We start from the raw sequence: 23,058 nt of genomic DNA, 5'->3' as shown, positions 1-23,058 counted from the left end.
CAGCAAGCCCCGAACCCCCGCGCCCACCCGCAGCAAGCCCCGAACCCCCGCACCCACCCGCAGCAGGCCCCGAACCCCCCACAGAGACGCGATCGCCGCAGCACGAACACCGACGACTCCGGCCACTCACCACAGCCAAGTAACCCAGGAGTGCTGCTGAGTGACGTCGCAGGAGCCCATCAGGACGTGTGGAGCACGTGAGCGCGGGCGGCGGGCCGGCTATGGACAGGTGAGCTGCTGCACGGCTGCTGTCATTTTTGTTAAGTGAAACTTAACAAAAATGACAGCAGAGTAACATTATGCCGCCCCCTGCAGGAGCACAAAATCTGCCGCCTGAGGCGGAATGCTCATTTCGCCTCATGGCAGAAGCGGGCCTGTACAGGTCACATCATCCCGGTGCTTTCCCTCCTTCCCCCACACTAAGTTCCGGGCTGTTGTGGGTGCAGTGCGGCACACATCCCCGATGTGAGCAGAATACAAGTAACCCGGGATCTCCTGGGTGAATAACTGCACTGGTACAAGATGGAGGAGGGACCTCAGTCCTGCATCGCTGCGCTGCCAGCCCCGTTCTTCCTGTTGTACGCCTCCCGTACACCGCGCTCCCCGATGGGAGGGCTGGTGGAGCTTGTGTGGTAGTGTCCTCCTTCCGCGCCTCATGATCAAAATCTACACCTGCTGGAAGCAGGTGTAGATGTCGTATGTCGGTCACAGATTTGAGCGCCCGGCCAACCGGATTCACTAAGAGGCGTGCGCCTCTTAATGAATCCTGACGGGGGAAAGGGGGCGGGGCCTAATAAAAGACCATCACCCTCCTCTCCTGAATCCTTTGTGCTGCTGTTACTTCCCCTATAAGATCAGCACGCTCCTTTCCTGACATCCTCTGTGCTGCTGGGACCTCCCCTATAAGATCAGCACACTCCTCTCCTGATATGCTCTGTGCTGCTGTGACCTCCCCTATAACATCAGCACACTCCTCTCCTGACATGCTCTGTGCTGCTGTTACCTCCCCTATAACATCAACACACTCCTCTCCTGACATGCTCTGTGCTGCTGGGACCTCCCCTATAACATCAGCACCCTCCTCTCCTGACATCCTCTGTGCTGCTGTTACCTCCCCTATAACATCAACACACTCCTCTCCTGACATGCTCTGTGCTGCTGGGACCTCTCCTATAACATCAGCACCCTCCTCTCCTGACATCCTCTGTGCTGCTGGGACCCTGTGACCTCCCCTATAAGATCAGCCCCTCCTCCTCTCCTGACATTCTCTGTGCTGCTGTGACCTCTTCTATAAGATAAGCACCCTCCTCTCCTGACATCCTCTGAGACCATGTGACCACTCCTATAGAATCAGTCCCCTCCTCTCCTGACATCCTCTGTGCTGTTGTGACCTCCCCTGTAAGATCAGCACCCTCCTCTCCTGACATCCTCTGTGCTGCTATGACCTTGTGATCTCCCTTCTAAGATCAGCACCCTCCTCTCCTGACATGCTCTGTGCTGCTGTGACCCTGTGATCTCCCCTCTAAGATCAGCACCCTCCTCTCCTGACATCCTCTGTGCTGCTGTGACCCTGTGACCTCTCCTATAAGATCAGCACCTTCCTCTCCTGACATCCTCTGTGCTGCTGTAAACTCTCCTATAAGATCAGCACCCTCCTCTCCTGACATCGTCTGTGCTGCTGTAAAGTCTCCTATAAGATAAGCACCCTCCTCTTCTGACATCCTCTGTGCTGCTGTGACCTCCCCTATAAGATCAGCACCCTCCTCTCCTGACATCCTCTGTGCTGCTGTGACCTGTGACACAGGTTTTTTGCCTGAAATATGGATAGTAGTATCGATATTTCGGTGCATCGTGCATCCCTGGTCCCTCCAAAAGAGGGACACTTGGGAGGTATGGCTTCATGTAATAATCATGTAATAAATAGCATTTAATGGACAATAAGTCTGAGAATCTTCTTTGATATCAGGTGAAGATGGGATGTTGGCTATTACAGCTGTCTGTGCATTACAGTCTTTTTATACAGAGGCTGAAAGGGCCAAAGGGGCAATAATACAAGGCCTGGCCTTACTGTATGGTGTGTGATCCTGCTCTATAGACATGTCACTAATACTGTCACATGAAAGACTGGAATGCCACCACCAGGAGTCTGACTGAATAACCCAGAACAATAATAAAACTATATATATCTATACTGCATATTGTGCATTATATGGCCATGCAGCCTCATATACAGCAAACCACCAGGCTCTGTGTATCCTGACCAGGGCCAATTCCAGGACCAGGCAGGCTGGGCACCACACAAACTCACCGAACTCACCAAATCAACAGCGCCTCTCGCAGCGCATCAACAGCACCCCCCCCCCTCCCCCCCGAGGCCCCCCTTCCCCTGAGATGATGTAACATTAGCCAGCACCGACCCTCTGTCCTCCCTCTAGAGCAGGGTGCCGCAGGTTGAGGGGGTACGGCAGGAGGCATCAGGGACCAGGAGAGGACTATGAAGAAGTTATGTGACCAGGCCCTTGTCATCAGAACCATTTTACTTTTATGGGACTCCTATTACGAGAGCCGAATTGATGTTAGACGCTGGACTCTGATTATTGGAGCTGTGTTCATAATTGTTTATCCAACATATTCTCGAAGATTTCTTGATAAGCTGTTGCCTGACTATAGTGCCTTACGTAGTTATCCATTGTTATATTATTATTGTTTATTCATTTTTTTGTATATGGATGTACTACTTGTGGTCGCATGTGGAGGAGAGTCGCTGTAGGTCCGCTGTGCTTGTGGAGGTATACACATCTATTATATATACAAATAATTCTTTTTGATTCTATTGGATGTTAGTTGCACATGTTACAAGGACCTTCTGTTCTACCCTTTGGATATGAGCACCGCTACTTAAAGGGGAAGTGCACCCAAAAAAAAATTCTTTCAAATCAACTGCTGCCATGAAGTGCCAGAGATTTGTAATTTACTTCTATTAAAAAATCTCAAGCCTTCCAGTACTTATCAGCTGTTGTATGCCCAGCAGGAAGTGGTATTATTTCCAGCCTGGAGAGCAGGAGAGGTTTTCTATGGGGATTTGCTCCTTCTCTGGACAGTTCCTGACATGGACAGAGGAGGCAACAGAGAGCACTGTGTCAGACAGGAAAGAAAACACCACTTCCTGCTGGACACACAGCAGCTGATAAGTACTGGAAGGCTTGAGATTTTTTAATAGAAGTAAATTACAAATCTCTGGCACTTCATGGCAGCAGTTGATTTGAAAGAAATGTTTTTTTGGCGCACTACCCCTTTAAACTTCATTTCTTGGAAGAAATGCGTGTATGTGGTGTCATATCCGTGTGTTTAAGATATAACAAATGCCTACAATGTATGGATTTTTTTTGCAGGTGATGACTGCTTAAAAATTATACTTACGAATGTATATGGGTCGTTCAATTTATCATGAGGACGTAGTATTTGGCCATAAACTCTACCATTATGATACTATGAAATATTTATGTGGGGACTTTTGTGTAGCACAGTGATTAGTATATAAGCGCTGATCACCGCCGTTGCAGTATTTTGGGGACTATACACCTTATTAGTACATGGTGAATTACCTCCCTACAGGACAACCAAGTCCTGTGGGGTTGATACCACGTATGCGTATGGACCTCTTGCTTCAGCTTTAGATCTTGGTGCTGCTACTTTACTGACTAAATTTCTTGACGTGAACAAGGTTATTGTGCGTGGCGTTCTATTACTTGCAAAATGAGATCTTGCTATATGATGAGTGCGCACGCGGTGAATATTTGTTATGAACATATATGTCATTTTGGGGGTTAAATGAGAGGTAATTCATTGCAGCATATGTGGCGCATGTCTTGGTCCGGAACTACGCGGCCATCTTTATCACTGGTGGAGCGCTGAGTGTGATGGTACGCGGTCGACGCATGCGCAGTACTGTATTCGGTGACGCGAGGCAATCTTTTTCTTTTAAACTTTATCTTTATTTTCCTCTATAATACAATAATAAAAAAGAAAGGTATAGAAGGATGCCAATATAATCCCAATACAATTTTCCTTATTTCTTTACCTCCATTACCCCAACCCCAACATTGGGAATAAGAGATTCCAGGTACATAACATTTATACACAGTTATCTTCTTCAGAGGGGTAACCCCTCCGGTACCCGAGCGCCCAAAATACGTTATCTTCCATACTAATCCCGTAGTCTTCTTCCCTATCTGCCAACTACTCTATCTGCCCTAACTATCCTAGGCTAGGGTGCCGGGTGATATCCCCAGCAGTGCCGCACAGTGCCAATACAACTGGAGAGCCATCAATGCACAACCAAATTCTTCTTTTCATCCTTCCTCCTGCTTTCTTTCCGAATAGAATTATACCTTGTCATACCATATTTAAGAAAACAGCCAGTTTTACACTACCTTCTTATTTCAGTCATCACCCAGCCCTCTCCAGGGCATCCAAGCCAGCTGAATGGCATTTTCCGCCCCAGAGGTAAAGTTTAACACAACACACGCACTTGTGGTTTATCCCATATCTATAATATCGGACTCACCACTTCCATTTCCACACAAACTGGTAGTGAATTTCTGTTATTCCTTTCTATAAGGATCTTTACTTTGTCATATAGCACCATTGGCTGATTACTCAACCCAGACCAGCCGAGTTCCTCATACTTCTCATTACTTTTTGGACCATTATCCTATCTTCTCTCCTTTTTCCCACCTTTACTTCTCTTATATTTTACCTATGCGTCCACCGCCGGGGGGACTTCCCCCCCCCCCCAACCCAGCCCTCCCTTCCAACTAACGCCTAACTCCCATTCTAACTAGCCGTTATACCACTCGTGCCCCAGAGGGATCACCCCCTGTTACATATGACATTTAATCTTCATCTTATAACTTTCTACAAGCATTCCTCTAACCATTGTTACCCAATTATCCTTTCCCCTCCCCCCCCCCCCCCCCCCCCCCCCCAGTCCGGAAAAAAAAAAAAAAAAGGAAAACCACCTCATCCTACATATTTCCTAAACAGTGTAATTGCATTCTCCCATTCCTTGATTGTTGGAGGTAATGTTGACATCCATTTTTTAACTATTTGCAGCCTTGCCACAAAAAGACTCTCATTCATTTCTTTCCTTTTTTTTTACCCCTATATAGTGTGAATCTTCACCTAGCAGACATGTGGCAGGCGAGAACGGACCCTTAATGCCTATATCCTTTTCCATCTTCTGAAACACACTCATCCAATACTCCTGTATGTGAGGGCATTCCCACATCAGATGTAACCATCCCGCCTGCTCCCTGCCACATCTCAAGCACTCTGACGTATCTCGCTTCTTTATCTTAAACAAAAATTCCGGTGTGTAATATACTCTTCTAACAATATTGAATTGTACCATACGATGACTAATGTTTTTTGAGATCTTCTTTATGCTATGCCCTGGCCCCTAGGGGCCACTCCGCAGTATAGATGGCGATAACGGGCAGGAACCGGGGCAGCAGTAGGATAATGTGGTCACGGTGTAGGCACGAGGGTGATACAGCTGGAAACCGGGCTCCTGACCATGCGGGAATACTGGGCATGCGATTCTTCGTTGTCCTTAGTCAGGGCACCAATTATCACACCAACGCCATGGTTCAGAAACAATGGTAGTTGTATATTTATTGTAACGGTGGTAACTAGTAGCAACAGTCTCTCCGGATGCAACCGGGTCTAAGGCAGACTTGAATAAAGCAGAGTAATGGGTGATGCTGCAATAGGCTGTGAGAGTAGCGTGCTGAATGATGGGAGTAGTAGTGAAACTGAAGTTGAGATGCTGGGTGGAAAGAGACTTGAATGAAATACTTGCTGTTGATGATTAGAGAAGATGATGATGAGAGGAACTGAAGAATGACTGAAGAATCGACACCCAGATGAGAATCTTGAGACTTGAGACAGGAACACAGCCAGTGGACTGGAGCAGCAGAGCACACGCAGGCCTCTCTCTTAGCAGGGAGAGAGGACAAACACCCAACCTATCCCCTATGGGGCAGGGAATAGACTCAGAACTTGTCTCCTGAAGGTGGAGAACAAGACTAGACTGCACAGGAACATCAGAGCAACACACCCTATCCCCACCGGCGGGTGGATGTGTTTGGTTTGGCGCTGGTGGCGGGCGCGTTGGAGCCGGGTGACGCGGTCGCTTAGTCATGCGCCCCGGCCGTCTGGGGATCCGCTGCGTTCGCCGCTGGGATGGCGTCCTTCCCTTGCCTCCTCCTGCCCTCCGCCCCCCCCCTCCCCCCAGCGGGCTTTGGCGCCTGGGTTGTTCCCCCCCCTCTCTGAGTCCTTTTGACCCCATATGGTTGACTGGCCGCTCATGAAAGGCTGCAATGTTTTTTTGTTACTGGGACTGCTTCTCAGTTTATGCATATTTTTGCTAAATTGCTAATAAGGAAGAGATGACTCCGCTGCCTTTATGTTCTCTGGCAGTAGAGTGCCTTATAAATTTTCAAATCTCTTACATGTGTAGGATCATCTACCAGATCTATCTCCAAAAATCGGGTGACTGTGACTTTGTGTTCTGCTCTCTACATACCACACTCTTGGTTCCCTCTGTTTTTTGGTGGCCATGGTAAGATATGGTTGTTTTGTTCCTGGAATACTTAGTCCTGCACATAACACCTGGCCTCTGTTTTTGTGACTTTTAAAATAACTGTGTTTTATGCGGTTTGCCAGGGCCGGTCAAGTGGAGAGGCCAGCTGATAGAGGTCCCGGATTGTCTTTCTTTTGAAAGTTGTGTCTCCGTGTCCACTATGTCCAAATCCCAGGCTAAGAAGTCTGGGGTCCGCAACACCAAAGACTCTGGATCTGATCCTAAAATGGACAAATTCCTTAAGTCTCCCGGCATGAATAATAAAGCTACACCTGTTAAACGGAATGTAGATCTTGAGGGGGCGGTATCTCCTGGTGGCTCCAGGTTTGAGATACTGGCTGAAGGGGGGAGAGAGGAGGAGGTTTTGAATATGCCGGTCTCCTCGGAGGTGTTGGACACTATCCTTAAGGAAGTTAAAAAATGTGCTAAATCCCTAGGGGACCTAAACACTACTGTTGGTGCCCTCTCAGCTGATGTGTCTTTTATTAAGAATGACTTGAATAAGATGAAGGAGAAAGTAGAGTTACTGGAAGTGGAATTTCCAAAAATGGATAAAGAGTTGCAGGACCTTAGAATGAAAGTTAAAGAGAACACGGCCACTATTTCTAACATTTCCGGTAAAATTGTAGACCTTGAGGATCGACCTAGAAGGGCGAATGTTCGGCTGATTGGTTTTCCTGAAGGGGTGGAAGCTGGTGATGTGATTGGTTTTTGTGAAAGATGGATGTTGGACTTATTTGGCAAGGATAATTTTTCTCACCTTTTTGGGCTCGAGAGGGCCCATCGTGTCCCATCGAAGGCTCCACCTCCTGGCGGCCCTCCCCGGACTATTTTGGTGAAGTTGGTTCTCTCTAAGGATCGGGATACTCTCTTGAGGCTGGCCAGGCAGAAAGGAGAAACTTCGTTTAATGGATCACGCATTGCGCTATATCCTGACTTTGCCAGGGAGACTCAAAAGAAGCGGCAATCATTTAGGGTCATTAAGCAGAGACTGCATCAGGCTAAACTTCCTTTTTCATTGATTTTTCCAGCAAAGTTGCGGATTGTGCATAATAACTCAGTTCATTTTTTTACAGTTCCACAGGACACTGCAGCTTGGCTGGACGGACTGGGTGTTTGATATGCTGTAAACTTTGCTGGCCGGAGGCGGGGGGGGGAGGTTGTAGGGGGGTGGATAAAGGGTGACTAGGAGAGAATCTGGTCTTATGGTCAAGGTCGGATATTTGGGGGTTGGGGGGCGGGGGGGGGGTGGAGAGAGAAGGGGAGGGTTGTTCCCTTTTTTTTTTTTGTATGAAGTATGGCTGATGTTTTAAAATTGTTTTTTTGGAATGTGAGGGGTCTGGGGGAGGTCAGGAAGAGATGTGCGGTTTTTGACTTAATATTGAAGCATCTTTCTGCGGTTGTATGTTTAGCCGAGACTCATTGCGTAGCAGAGTCTGTAAGTAAGTTAAAGCGCAGATGGGCTAACTTAAGTTATCACTCTATATTATCTAATTATTCAAGTGGCGTCTCTGTTTTGGTCCATAATAGGATTCCCTTTATCTTACTGGACAAAAAGATTGACGCCAGGGGCAGGTATGTGTTTTTACAATGCAAAATATATAATCATGAGATGATTATCGCATGTCTCTATGTTCCTCCCCCATTCTCCTCCCAGACCATACTTGATTTAATTAAGTTTGTGTTAAATAAGGGGAATATTCCCCTGTTTATATGTGGGGATTTTAACTGTCCTATGAATAACTATCTAGACAGGAGAGGGAAGATGAGGTCTAAGTCTCCATCAGTGACCCCATTGCATAGGCTAGTTGGTGAAATGAACTGGAAGGATATTTGGAGATCCTTATATGGGGATAGGCCGGTTTACTCCTGCTTTAGTCCGGCAGCTAAGGCGGCCTCTCGTATTGATCTCGCATTTTGTGATGACAAGATGCTGAAGTGGGTTACTAAAATGACTTACCATGCTAGGGCCCTTTCTGATCACTCCCCGTTTACAGTTAATGTAAGGGGTCCCTGGTGTAAACCATCTCCTGCTAGATGTTTAAGGTTTAATGCTCACTGGCTCAATTTGTTGGATAATAAAGAGGGGATCAGGGTGCAAGTGGCGCTCTTTTGGGAGGTTAACTATGGATCAACACAGGTTGGGTTTGCTTGGGATTCCCTTAAGGCTTTCATTAGGGGATTATTATATAGTGAGGTCAGCTTTAGAAGGAAAAAATTTAGGGCGACAGAAATAGAATTGGAGAACGAGGTGAGACAGGCCGAAGTAAGGGTTGTGGAAGATGACTCAGAAAAAAACTTTGCGGGCTTGAGGGCCTCCCAAGACAAGCTCTCTAATTACTTGAAAGACAAGGCTCAACAAAAAATTTTCTTCCAGGGGAAAAGATACTTCTTGGAGGCCGGACGCCCAGGGAAACTGTTGGCTAATATGCTGGCAGTTCAGGAAGCCAGAAATCCGATAGTGGCCTTGTACGATAAAGCGGGGAAACTATCTCAAAATCCTGAGGAAGTCAATGATATTGTCTTTCATTTCTATAGTGAGCTCTATCAATCCCAGGGATCTTATGATAAAAGGGCGGTACGGGACTTTTTGAACCAGATAGGGGTTCCCAGGCTTGTTCCCGAAGCCAGGGAGGAGTTGAATAAACCATTTACCTTGGAGGAATTTAAAGAATCCCTTTTTAGTTTTAGATCAGGTTCGGCCCCCGGGTCAGATGGGCTTCCTTTCGAGGTTTATAGAGAATTCTCGGATCTTCTAATGCCAATACTGTTACAGACAGTTAATGAATCCTGTGGTAATGGCATACTCCCAGAATCCATGAGGGATTCACAAATAGTGTTAATCCCTCAAAAAAATAAAGATCCTCTCAGGGTGGAATCTCTCAGGCCGATCTCGCTTTTGAATACTGACTGTAAAATTTTTGCCAAAGTTTTGGCGCGTAGGTTGGCCCGGGTGGCTCCGGCCATGATTGGATCGGAACAAACGGGGTTTATTTCGGGACTTTTTTTGCATGATAATATCTCAAGGGTGTTTACCAATGTTCAGATTGATTGTGAGGCCCCCCGCTCCATCCTGTCTCTTGATGCCATGAAAGCCTTTGACAGGGTGGAGTGGGCCTTCCTCTGGGACACCCTTGACTCCTTCGGTTTGGGTACTGATTTTATAAATTGGATCAAAGTATTATATGCCTCGCCCAGGGCCCGGGTAGCCGTTAATGAGTCATCTACGAAGTGGTTTGTTCCGTCTAGGGGCACAAGGCAGGGGTGCCCTTTGTCCCCCCTGCTTTTTGCCTTCTACATTGAACCCCTAGTGTTGAAGTTTAAGGGATCGGATGAATTTATGGGCTTTGGAATTAATGGGATAGAGGAGAAATGCCTGCTTTACGCAGATGATATTCTTTTATTTATGCGAAACAGAGAGTATGCCTTACCTAAAATATTTGATATGGTTTCAGTATATGGTGAATTGTCTGGTTTAAAGGTTAATTGGGAAAAATCATCTCTTCTTCCCTTGGATGGGGATTATGGGACCCCCTGTCCTCTGGTAAAAATGTTGGGTCCAGGGGATCATCTAGATTACCTAGGCATCCAAATCCATGCAGAAGTTAGGAAATTTAAAGAAATAAATCTTGTTCCCTTTATTAAAAGAACTCAGAAAAGGGTTGAAACCTGGTCAAAACTGCCACTTTCTATGGCTGACAGAATTGCTGTTATAAAAATGATCTTGCTCCCGCAGGCCCTGTTCTATCTGCGTGCCTCCCCGGTCTGGGTGCCCGATGTTTGGTTTAAGAGGCTGAGTGTGTTGTTGAATTTTTTGGTTTGGGGGAGGAAGAGGGCTAGAGTTAAATATAATACTTGGACTCGACTTGAAGGGGAGGGTGGGTTGGCCCTCCCTGACTTTCTTTTTTTTTTTTTCCAAATACTTTTATTGGATTTTCAGAAATAATGACCAAAAACAACAATGAGGTGCCATGCAAGGCACAAAGATTACAACATATATCAAGCAAAAAATAGAGAAAACAGGGTCCAATAACGGGATCATAACCAAAAAGATCCAGACATAGGAACATATAGACAGATAAAGAGACCCTTAGAGGTACAAAGTGGTCAACACACCATACAGATAAAGGTATTCGCATTACAATATAACAAAGGGGGTTTAATAAGAGTCAAACAGAGTAACATAGAAAGTGAGTCAATGTGGCAGCTGTAAGGCCCCTAATGTACCTTTCAGAGACTCCGTACAATACCATTTTGTGAACTGGAAGGGTTTCACTATGTCATGAATGGCCTGCGTATCATAATGCTGTAAAATAAAGGGTCTCCATTTCTGGAAAAACTTTTTTGAACCAGAATCTTTATGCCTCTCCGTATCAATCTTATCGATTCCAAAAAAGAGCTTTTTCTGTGCCACTACCAAATCAAGGTCAGGTACATTAGGCAATAACCAATTGGTAAACAAGCACCGTAGAGCAATCAGTAAAGTGATGTGCACCAATTGTGGTATTGCCCTGCTATCCGATGTCGACTCGGGGGGTCTCAATTGGTGGAATAAGAGCATCTTCGGGGCTAAATCAAGTTTAATCTTGTAAGAGGTGTGAATGTAAGCGATTATTCTGACTTTATTATAAAGAATGTAGGGTTTGAATATTTAGATATTTTTGAAGCCGCTGAGGCGGGTTTTGGGGGTAGTCACATTTTGTCACAGGTAGAGATGTATACTAAAGTGTGGAAGGCTCTTAAGCGTATTTGTGGGATTAAGGGTAGTTTGGTTTTTGCCCCGCTATGGGGGAACAGTAATTTGAAGAATTTTACATTAGATGGTGAGTTGCAGTTTTGGGGTAGGAAAGGGCTTAGAAGGATAGATCAGTTAGTGGAAGAGGGTAAGTTAGTATCGTTTGAGAAACTCAAAGTAGTTTTTGGTGTAGTGGATAGGGATATTCTGAGATTCGGACAACTTAGGAGTACTTTTTTGAGCACCGCTAACAGTAATATTTGGATGTTAAGTACACATGAATTTTTCACTAAGTTAAGAGAGTTACCGGGGGGTCGCAAACGGTTATCTTTTATCTACAGGGCCCTGATACGTGAGCGAGGTGGCACGCAGATGGTCAGACTGAGAGAAAAATGGGAGAAAGATCTAGGCCCGTTTGAGGACGAGGAATGGGAATTGGCAGTGAGTAATGTTAGGGAGGCCTCAATTAATCCCTCACATAGATTGGTGCAAGTAAAAATTCTATACAGAATATATTATTCTCCACAGAGCCTGGTAAGAATGGGGTGTAGAAGTAATGATGTATGTCCTAGATGTGGAATTGATCAGGCGGGGTTCCTGCATCTAATTTGGGAATGGCCCGGTGTTGCTGCATTTTGGGGGGAGGTGTTGGAAATTCTCAGATGCAAAGTAGGGTATCCGGGGGTAATAGATAATAGGAGGGTCCTGATGGGTTCTTTCCCGACCAATGAAGAGATGGGAGCCCTGATGAATCGACTGGTGATGGTTGCTAAGCTTCTTGTTGTGAGGAATTGGATGGGGAGTGGTGTCCCATCCATTGGGGAATGGGTGTCCTACTCCTGCAAAATTAGGAGATATGAAGAAGCGTTGGCTAAGACTTTATCTTTAAAAGCCCTGAGAAAGTGTCGGAGATTTTGGGGATCCTGGTCCTCGGTTATGGAGTAGTTTGGTTTCCTTTTTTTTTTTTTTTTTTTTTCTTTCCCCTTCTTGTCTCTCTGGGGTGGGGGGCGGATTGGGATGGGGATGAATGTTGTGGTTTTATTATTGGACTTTGTTTGTCCTGGATGGATTTCTATAATGTAAAATAAAGTTTGAAATAAAAAAAAAAAAATATACATGAGAAGTACCATACTTGAACACTGGGAGGCGACATAATACCATTAGACACTGATACCTGAATATACTTTCAATAAATGAATGGAATAGCAGACCTGAACACTGCAGGGGTGACACAATACATGCAGTTTGCAGTGGACCATAGCTTTCCAGAACAAAACTGGTTATAATAAAAGTGTGAGCATAAGAAGGGCTGTTCTGGGACACTGCATTTACATTTCCCATTATGATATTCCATTTACCTTCATCTAATCCTTCAATCTCCTCCTCCCAATGATGCCTACCTCTATTTAGATTTTCCTTCTCTAATACAAATTCCCTGAGTTTACCATATATTTTAGATAACCCTCTCTTCCGCCCTGAGTCTTCCTTTATAACTTTAATAATATCTGGCATAGTTCCCACCTTAAAAACCTCCATATTCTCTGTATGTTTCACTGCATGGGAGAGATTTAAGTATTCTAACCAGGCCCTATCATCCAACCCAAACTCTCCCTTCAAACTATCCCATGTTTTCAATTGACCCATATGAAACGCATCACTTACTTTACTTATCCCTGGCTTTCCACACCACCTTAGTCTCTCCATTTTCCCTATCTCTACCAGGTTCTTATTATACCATAGGGGGGTAATCTCTAAAGATGTTCTTATTCCACTTATGGTCTTGAGTTCCTTCCACGTCTTAGTTAGTGTTTGTACCGATGGATATGACTCCCATTTCTTATCTTCCAGGAGACCAGTCTCCAATACCTCCAACAAATCGTCCTGCTGTCCCTCTACCTCCCCCACCAGCCATTGCAATAAATCATATTTTACCCTACACCTTAACAAATTTAACTGAGATGCCAAAAAATATAATCTAATACACGGAAACGAAAAACCACCCTTATTTGCTGGTAAAGAAAAATAATTAAGCTTTATCCTTACTCTCTTTCTCCCCCAAATTAGGCGGTTCATTAGGACATCTATTTTTTTTTAAATGTGTTTCTCAATCCATACTGGTGTTGCCTCAAATATATATAAAATTTTTGGGAGTATGACCGTTTTGGCTAGCATCATTCTATCTACCCTTGTTTTTATTAAATCTATCCATATCTCTATTTTATTTTTTAGGGATTGAATTAAAGGTTTTACATTTCTTTCCTGAAATTCAGAGGCCGTATTTGTAACGTTTATACCTAGATATTTAAAACTGTCCCCTTCCTTTAAAACCTTCACATCTAGATAAGTTGCCCCCGATAGGGAGCACAAAGGACCCGACAGAGGCATTAAATGGAGTTCTACCAATTTATCAATAGCCCCGAATATCCACCAAACTGTTTGATCAGATCCATCACATGTTTTAGAGAGGTCTCCGGAGTTTCCAGGAAGATTAACATATCATCCGCATACATATTCAATTTATCCTTTCTTCCCTTTACCCCGAAGCCCCTAATCTGCTCATCTTCCCTTATGAGGATCACCAGAGGTTCAAGTGCCAATGCAAATAACATAGGTGACAGAGGGCACCCTTGCCAAGTTCCCCTCCCCAACTCAAATCCCTCCGTGCGCTCCCCATTTACCAGAACCCTAGCAACCGGCTTATTATACAGCAACTTTATCATGTTTATAAACCCCCCCAAACCAAACTTCCTTAAGGTTTCCCACAAAAACTCCCACTCCACCCTGTCGTCCAATGACAGGATGGAGTGGGAGCTCGCCTCTGACCCCCTCTGCAAATTGTGGAACACTCTCAGAATATTTTGCCGAATCACGCGCCCTGGCATAAAGCCACACTGGTCAGGATAAATTAAGTCAGATATAACTTTCTTTAGCCTGTTTGCCAACACCCTAGCATACAGTTTTATATCTACATTTAATAATGAAATGGGTCTATATGACTCTACCATTGTTGGATCCTTCTCTGGCTTCCTTATTAAGATTATATCAGCCTCTTTCATAGAGTTTGGCAACTCCTTTACTTCTATAGCATTTTGCATTGTCCTCAACAAAGCCGGGAGCAACTGCTCCTCATACCTCCTATAGACTTCGTTGGGTAACCCATCTGGTCCTGGTGCTGTATTCCCTTTTACCTCCTGCAGTGCCCTCTTGAACTCTCCCAATGTTAGATTTCCTTGCAACATATCCCTCTGCTCTGCGCTCGCAGTCGGAAAACTAATACCATCTAAATATTCTCTTATCTCCCCCACATCACATGTTGTCCCTTTAGTATACAAATTCTTATAAAACGCAAAGAATTCTCCCATTATACTTTGTTGTGCCTTCACCTCCTCTCCCCTACTATTAGTTATCACAGAGATATGATTGTGTTCTTTCTGGTTTTGGATTAATGATATTATCTGTTTCCTTGGCCTCCCACCCCCAAAAATTCTTCCTTTCCTAAAAAAAATATCTTATTCCTAGACTTCTTATTTAACAATTCTTTATATTCTTCTTGAGCTTCCTCCCACTCCTGTTTATTAACCTGGGTAGGGTCCACTACATACTCCTCCTCACTTGCCTTTACTCGGTTTTCTATCTCCTGCCCCTCCTTCTTAAACTCTCTTTTCTTCCGTTGTACCTCTTTGTTTAACATCCCTCTCATAAATGCCTTTAAGGCATCCCATACCATTCCCTCCGGGGCCGAATTCCAGTTGAAATTTAGGAACTCTGTTATTTGTCCTACCGCTATATCCTGAATATCTAACAATTTAAACCAATGAGGGTAGATCCGCCAAGACACATTCCTCCTAACCTCTCCGGATAACACTTCCACATACAACGCTAGGCCATCTTTGATATGGGGAAGACTGTCTGAAGGTAGCGCATGAGTAGAACTAATGTGTGCACGCCGTGAACGCCATTTTGTATGTGTGTGTGTGTGTGTCCATGAACGTGCGGCTTGTGACTCTCCTCCACATGTAAGTTATATATTTTTTCTCATGTGTACAGTATTGATGATGATTACTTATGGATATATAAGCAACCCTATACAACCAGAGCGTACCCCTGATGAAGTTCCGGGTTCGGGACGTAACGCGTAGGGTCCTTTGGACCCCACTCAGCAGACCACACTCCATGGGGTGACACCAGAGTTTATGTACCTTGGTTTCGTTAACCTTTTGACTTATTTACTTCTTTCATAAGCGTATACTATATATGCACATTGTGTATTGCACTTTATTGATTACAGACACTTGCACTTTGGTAATTATGAGTCATTGGTTTCCTTTGTGACTTTTGTATCATTTGTTATTTATTTGTGGAGTGTGTGTTCGTATATCTTGGAACTGAGTGTGGGGAGGTAGGGACCCCATGTATTGGTTTAGGGTCCCTCCTGGATATTTCTTTGGGTATTTTAAGTGTTTTTAATATTTTTGGGTTTGGGTAGAGTTGTTTTCTGTATGTACTAATATATTAATAAAGATGATGTTTATATATTTTTGAACATATAGTTGTGTGCCTGGTGATTTATGACATACACTTTCTCTTTTTTATATGCAATTGTGGCTTGTTTGGTATGTCACACCATGAGCACCAGTGATTTGGCTGTGCATGACCCCATCTCTGTGATATTGACCAGGAGAGGACGTTCATTTAAAAAATCAAGCCAGGGCTGAGCAGTTAGAGCACTGTCGGCTCCTGTCACACGGAGCCGACAGTGTAGTGTGTGATGAAGTAAAGGGCTCTGTGAGAAAGCGCTGCGGCTGCCCAACTTACTGCCTGCTGACTTTCTTCTAAACCTGTGCTCAACGTAAATCAGACACGCGACTGTGTGTGGGCAGATTCGGCATTATCTGTAGCACAGGCCCTGCTTCCCCATCTGTGTGGTGACCTCTGCACAGCCTGTGTGCGTCTCCCTGTGCAGCGTCCTCTCCATGCCTATATGTGCCCCTGCTGGTAAGCCTGTCTATGTCCTCTCTCTCCTGTCTATCCGTCTGTCTTTTTATCTCCTATCTATCTATCTCCTATCTATCTATCTATCTATCTATCTCCTATCTATCTATCTATCTATCTATCTCCTATCTATCTATCTATCTATCTATCTATCTATCTATCTATCTATCTAATATCTATCATCTATCTATCTATCTCATATCTATCTATCCACCTATCTATCTATCTATCTATGTATCTCCTATCTATCCGCCGCGACTGGGACCGCCACGGAAGGGGGCCCACGGCCCCCCTCCCCACCCCTCTCCCAGGCCCCCGGCCGATGCTCCGCTCCCTGGGGGTGTCCCTGGAATTGCCCAGCAGCACACGCACCAGGGAGCGGTGTACGCTGGGGCAATTACTTTCGGGGTTAGGGAGCGCGTCACTCCCCGTGCCGGAAGTAACAGCCTCGGCCTACACAGCTCCCTGGTGCGTGTGCTGCCGGGCAATTCCAGGGACACCCCCAGGGAGCGGAGCATCGACCGGGGGCCAGTCCAACTACAGAAGACCACAGAAGAAGAAATGAGAGAAGGGAGCTGTGACGGGGGAACGAGGTGTTAGGTGAGCTTTTTTTTTTTTTTTTTTTTTAATCTGCTTGACAAGAGGGGAATGTATAAGGGGACAACACAGTGGGGGCATCTATATGGGGGGGGGGCAACATAAGGGAGGCATGTATAAGGGCACAGCACAGGGAGGGCATCTACAAGGGGGGTATCTATATGGGGGCATGTGTGAGGGGAAAACACAGGGGGGGGGGGGGGCAACATAAGGGGGACAACACGAGGGGGGAATCTATAAGGGGACAACACAGGGGGTCACCACAGGGGCCATCTATGGGGGGGCATCTATAAGAGGGGCAGAGGGGGACAACAAAGGGGGCATCTGTAAGGGGTGCTACACAAAGGGGGCCATCTATAAAAGGGAATACAAGAGATGGGCAGTCTGTAAGGGACACTACACAGAGGGGGGCATCTATAAGGGGGACTACACTGAGAGGGGCTCACAAGGAGATGCACATGGGGCCATCTCTACACAGAGGGGCACATATACTGAAAGGGGGTCACATAGAGTCAGCCTACCCACTAAATGAGGGTGTAAAGGGGCCAATACAGATTTGCAGTGTGTAGAGAGATGAGGATGGTGATAGAGTGAGGAGACTAATATGTCTGTCTGGCAGATTCTGTGGATTCGTGGCTCTGAGAAGTTCTCATAACGGCCCAGGACAGATGGATAAGATGAGGAAAAGGAAAGAACTCCGATCAGAGAAGACGTCCCCTGTGAGTCACCTGATATACTGTAACTGCACTGTGATGTATATGGTGTATAGACCCTGTGTAGAGCTGGGGCCACCTCTATATGACTGGATGAGGTGATAGTGATCTGTGTACAGTGGTTGTTGTTCATTAGCAGCAGTGACATTAGTCAGTATGTGGCAGTGTTAGTCAGTATGTGATGGGATTATTTGTTACTTGTAATCTGGTACAGTATATTATTGGATTCAGTATACAGGTTGTGGTCAGTAACAATATTGTGGTGATGGTTGTGGTGGCAATATTTGCCCCTTGTATACTGGTTGGTATTATTGGTCAGTATACAGGATTTGGTCTGTAACAGTATGGCGGTAATATGTATGGTGATATTTCCTTCCTATATACTGGTATTATTGGTAATATTGGTCTTGATATATCTATCTATCTATCTATCTATCTATCTATCTATCTATCTATCTCCTATCTATCTATCTATCTATCTATCTATCTATCTATCGCATCGCTTGATCATGAAAGGGGGGGCCCAAGTTGAACTCTTGCACCAGGGCCCAAGGGACATTAGCTACGCCCCTGTATCTATCTATCTATCTATCTATCTATCTATCTATCTATCTATCTCCTATCTATCTATCTATATATCTCCTATCTATCTATCTCCTATCTATCTATCTATCTATCTCCTATCTATCTATCTCCTATCTATCTATCTATCTCTTATCTATCTATCTATCTCTTATCTATCTATCTCTTATCTATCTATCTCTTATCTATCTATCTATATATCTATCTCCTATCTATCTATATATCTATCTCCTATCTATCTATCTATCTATCTATCTATCTATCTCCTATCTATCTATCTATCTATCTATCTATCTATCTCTTATCTATCTATCTATCTATCTATCTCTTATCTATCTATCTCCTATCTATCTATCTATCTATCTATCTCCTATCTATCTATCTATCTATCTATCTATCTATCTATCTATCTATCTATCTATCTATCTATCTAAAAATACAGAAGTTATATCTTGCTATAAGGTGCATGTCTTGCTAAATGGGCCAAATCTGGATGCAGGGGGCATACCTGAGTATAAGGGCATATGTGTCTGCAGTGGACCTACCTGACTATAAGGGGACAGCAGGGAACATTATTATTTTATGGGGGTACAGCAGGAGATCATACGTACAGGGGGAAACCCACATACCTACTTACGCGTGGTGACCCCAAACAGTGCAATTTCTACTGTATGAGACCCTATACAAGGGAAAAGGGAAGGAAGTTGAAGGAAAAGTGTAAGGGGGGGGGGGGGGGGGGGCGCTTTTGTCAGGATTCGCCCTGTTGCCAAAATGGCCTAGAAACTGCCCTGACACTTTTCTATCATAGACGGCAGCAGTTCACAAAACCTGCTGTGTAGGACATGATGTGACACACAGCAACTCAGATGGAGTTTCCTACTTCAGGACCTAAATCCACATTATCTCCAGGATTCCCGGGATCGGTAGCGTCTCAGCAGTCAGACCCCCTCCCCCTTCTGCAATCAAACCTATAGGGCAGGGATGGGCAAACGTTGGCCCTCCAGCTGTTGCATGACTACAAATCCCATCATGCCTGGCTTTGGCTGTCCAGGAATGATGGGAATTGTAGTTGTGCAACAGCTGGAGGGCTGAAGGTTCCCCATCTCCACCTTAGGGGACCAATCTCACTAGGAGGTAGGATGGCCGCTTTAAAGGGATAGTTTACCCCCCAAAAAAACAAAAAAACCTTTCCTATCAACTGGTCCCAGAAAGTGCCAGAGATTTGTAATCATCTTCAATAAAAAAAAAACTCCAGTCTTCCAGTACTTATCAGCTACTGCATGTGCCTCAGGAAGTGGTGTACACTTTCCAGTCTGGCGAGCAGAAAAGGTTTCCTATAGGGATTTGCTGCTGCTCTGTGCAGTTCCTGACATGGACAGAGATGGCAGCAGAGAGCACTGTGTCAGACTGGAACAAACACCACTTCCTGCAGGGCATACATCAGCTGATAAGTACTGGAAGACTTGAGATTTTTATAAAAAGTAAATTACAAATTTCTGGCATCAGCTGATTTGAAAGATATTTTTTTTGTGAACAAACCTTTTAGGAAAACCATATAATGTATATGTAAACCCAACAGTGGCCTGAAGGGGTTAACATGAATAAATAAATGTTCTCCAACCTTTCTCCAGCTTTTGTAAAACTACAACTCCCATCATGCCCTGATAGCCTTAGGTTTTCCTTTAGAGTTTAACCCTTTCAGGACTGAAGAAGGCTGTTTGGATATTGTGGGTAGTTCTGCAACCTCTGGGGAGCTCTAGGTTGGGATCACTTACGTATCCCTGTTATGGCTATGTTCACACACAGGATTTCTGGACAGTATTTGCAACCAAAACCAGGAGTGGATTAAAAACACAGAAAGGCTATGTTCACACACTGCTGAAATTGAGTGGACGGCCGCCATTTAATGACAAATAATTACTGTTATTTAATATAAAAACGTCCGTTATCTGCCATTAAATGGCGGCCATCCACTCAATTTCAGCAGTGTGTGAACAGAGCCTTTCTGTGTTTTCAATCCACTCCTGGTTTTGGTTGCAAAATACTGTCCAAAAATACTGAGCAAAAATACAGGTGTATCCTCAACATCAAGAGTCAAAAGCTGATGGGTGGGAGTCAGACCACTAGGACCACCACCAATTCCAAGAACACAAGTCTCTTGACCACTGAGAGAATAAAGTGCAGCCAGCTTATGTGGTCAGTAGAGATGAGCACCGCTGGAGCATGCTCGGGTCCCATCATTCGGCATCTGATTACCAGAGGCTGAAGAAGTTGGATGCCGCCCTAGGGAGTACTGGAAAACATAGATACAACCTATGGTCTAGGGCTGCATCCAATTACTTCTGCCACCGGTAATCAGATGCCCAGTGGTGTAGCTATAGGGGTTGCAGCGGTCGCCATGGAGACCAGGCTGCTCTCTCTCCCTACTCAGATGTATCAGCAACTGAATAGACGGCTGGCAGGAGCCCCATGCTCCCTCTCCTGCCTCTGGGACTCCTGCTCTGTGTAATACACATCTGACATTGTACAGTGGGTGACATGGCTAATAGACTGCAGTGCAATGTCCTCCAACCTAAAACAACAACTTCCATCTTGACAACCTGACAACGTGCCCGGGCATGCTCATGACATCACTATGACAAGCAGTGACATCACGTAAGTGACATAATTGGTGATGTCATGCAAGGGCCCTATAAAAGAAGGTGCCGAGCCCCAGATTCTCTGTTCTTAGGGACTCACTAGCGATCACACTGTTGGTATTACCTTGCTTTCTGCCTGTGTATACTGACAGTTATTTCTAGTGTTTTTTCATCAATCCATGGAGAGAGAGGAGAGGATTGAGAGGGAGCTTGCCATTTTTGGCAACCTCCTTTACTATTTGGTTCCAATCCTGGTGGGCTGTCTTTCCACCAGACAACCACTCAGCATGATTGAACCCTTCTTCAACCCGCTGAGCTGGGGCAATTCCATCAGCGACCCGCTCAGCTGGGAGAACATCACCTCGGGCCTGCAGTGGACAAACAGCACCATCACAGACCAGACCAGCTGTAAGATTACCCCCAACCTGCAGAGGCCCAATTACACCACCAGAAACCTGCAGCGTCCAAACACCACCATTGGAGACCTGCCCGACTGTGAGCTCATGTCCATCACCAGTCATGTCCAGAGCGCAGCAACCGCCTTTACTGACCTGCTCAGCTGGTTATCTGCTGTAAGTGATGTGCTCAGCTGGCTATCCACCACCAGCCGTCTGCTGAGCAGGACTTTCAGTAACAGCGCCTTGCTGACCTGGATCACAGCTGCTATAGAGCGAGTGAGCGTGATCACCACCACCTGTGATTTCGTCAACTGGATCTACAGCACCAGAGACCTGATAGCCTGGACCACCACCCTCACCCGCAGCAGCTTCTTGGAGATCTGGAACACCACAGCCACCTGGATCACCACCACTACCACCGGTGAGCTGATAACGTGGATGTCTGCCATCACCACCAGCGATCTACAAGCCATCCTGAGCAGCATAAGTGAGAAGCTGGTGTGGGTTGCCACAACCCTCCAGCTACTCACTTTGTTGACCAGCCGCTGCAACAGGTGTGCTTGGCTGATAACTGTGAGTGAGGCGTTATCCTGGATGAACACCACCAGCAGGATGCTGATCGGCGCCCTACGGAGCATCAGACTAATCCTGCGATGCTTCAGCAGCACCGAGGAGCTAAGGAAATGCCTGGCCATCATTTCCAAGGACGTTCTCGGCAGCTTCCCCACCACCACCAGTACACCACGCTCCGAGGGACATCCCTACCGCCGACAGCGAATTATTTAAAATAATCGGACAACATCATCAGGGGCCTGCAGTGGCTGAACAGTTACATCAGAGAGCAGCCCAGCTGGAAGATTACCACAAACCTGCAGAGACCAAATTCCACCACCATCAACCTGCAGCGTAGCAACTCCAGCACCATCAAAATGCAGAGTCCAAACAACACCATTGGAGACCTGCACAACTGGAATATGACCACCTGTGACCTCATTTCCATCACCAGCCATCTCCAAAGTGCAGCAACCACCTTCACTGACCTGCTTAGCTGGATATCCACCACAAGCCGCCTGCTGAGCTGAACTTTCACTAATAGTGACCTGCTGACCTGGATCACAGCTGCTGTAGAGCCAGTGAGTGTGATCACCACCGCCTGTGATTTCATCACCTGGATCTGCAGCACAAGAGATCTGATCATCTGGACCACCACCCTCACCAGCTTCCTGGAGATCTGGATGACCACAGCCACCTGGATCACCACTACTACTGCCGGTGAGCGGATCACGTGGATTTCCACCATCAGCACCAGCGATCTGCAAGCAATCACAGCGAGTGCGACATTGTCCTGGACTACAACCACCAGCAGGATGCTGATCGGCTTCCTACAGAGCATCAGACTGATCCTGCGATGCTTCACCAGTACCGAGGAGCTAAGAAAATGCCTGGCCACCATCTCCAAGAAAGTGCTCAGCGGCTTCCCCGCCGCCACCACCACAGCACGCTCCGGGGGACATCCCTACAGCCGACAGCGAATGATTTAATAACTTAAATAAATGTGTTTTTTTTGCAAAAAATGTGTTCTTCTTGTTAAGAAAATAGACATAGGGGGAATTTATTATAAACCAGAATTTTATATGTCACTATACATTGTAGTAAGGCGTCCAAGGGTGTAAGTGTGTAAAAATTATAATGTGGGACACTAAAAACACCATACACCACCTCTCTTACACTGTACCTGTCAGCTCTGCCCCCCCAA

The 23,058-nt window shown here is 45.5% G+C and overlaps 1 long non-coding RNA gene across 1 annotated transcript in view; it reads right to left on the bottom strand.

The window, feature by feature from the left end:
* LOC138794468 (uncharacterized) overlaps positions 1 to 23,058 on the bottom strand; it is a 105,896-nt gene that overhangs the window by 44,684 nt on the left and 38,154 nt on the right. The gene's annotated exons all lie outside the window — the stretch shown is intronic.

Source organism: Dendropsophus ebraccatus, chromosome 6 (assembly GCF_027789765.1).
Source record: "Dendropsophus ebraccatus isolate aDenEbr1 chromosome 6, aDenEbr1.pat, whole genome shotgun sequence".
NCBI classification, from domain to species: Eukaryota; Metazoa; Chordata; class Amphibia; order Anura; family Hylidae; genus Dendropsophus; species Dendropsophus ebraccatus.
Note: the sequence above shows the minus strand (reverse complement) of the source record. Positions and strands in the feature narration are given on the sequence as shown.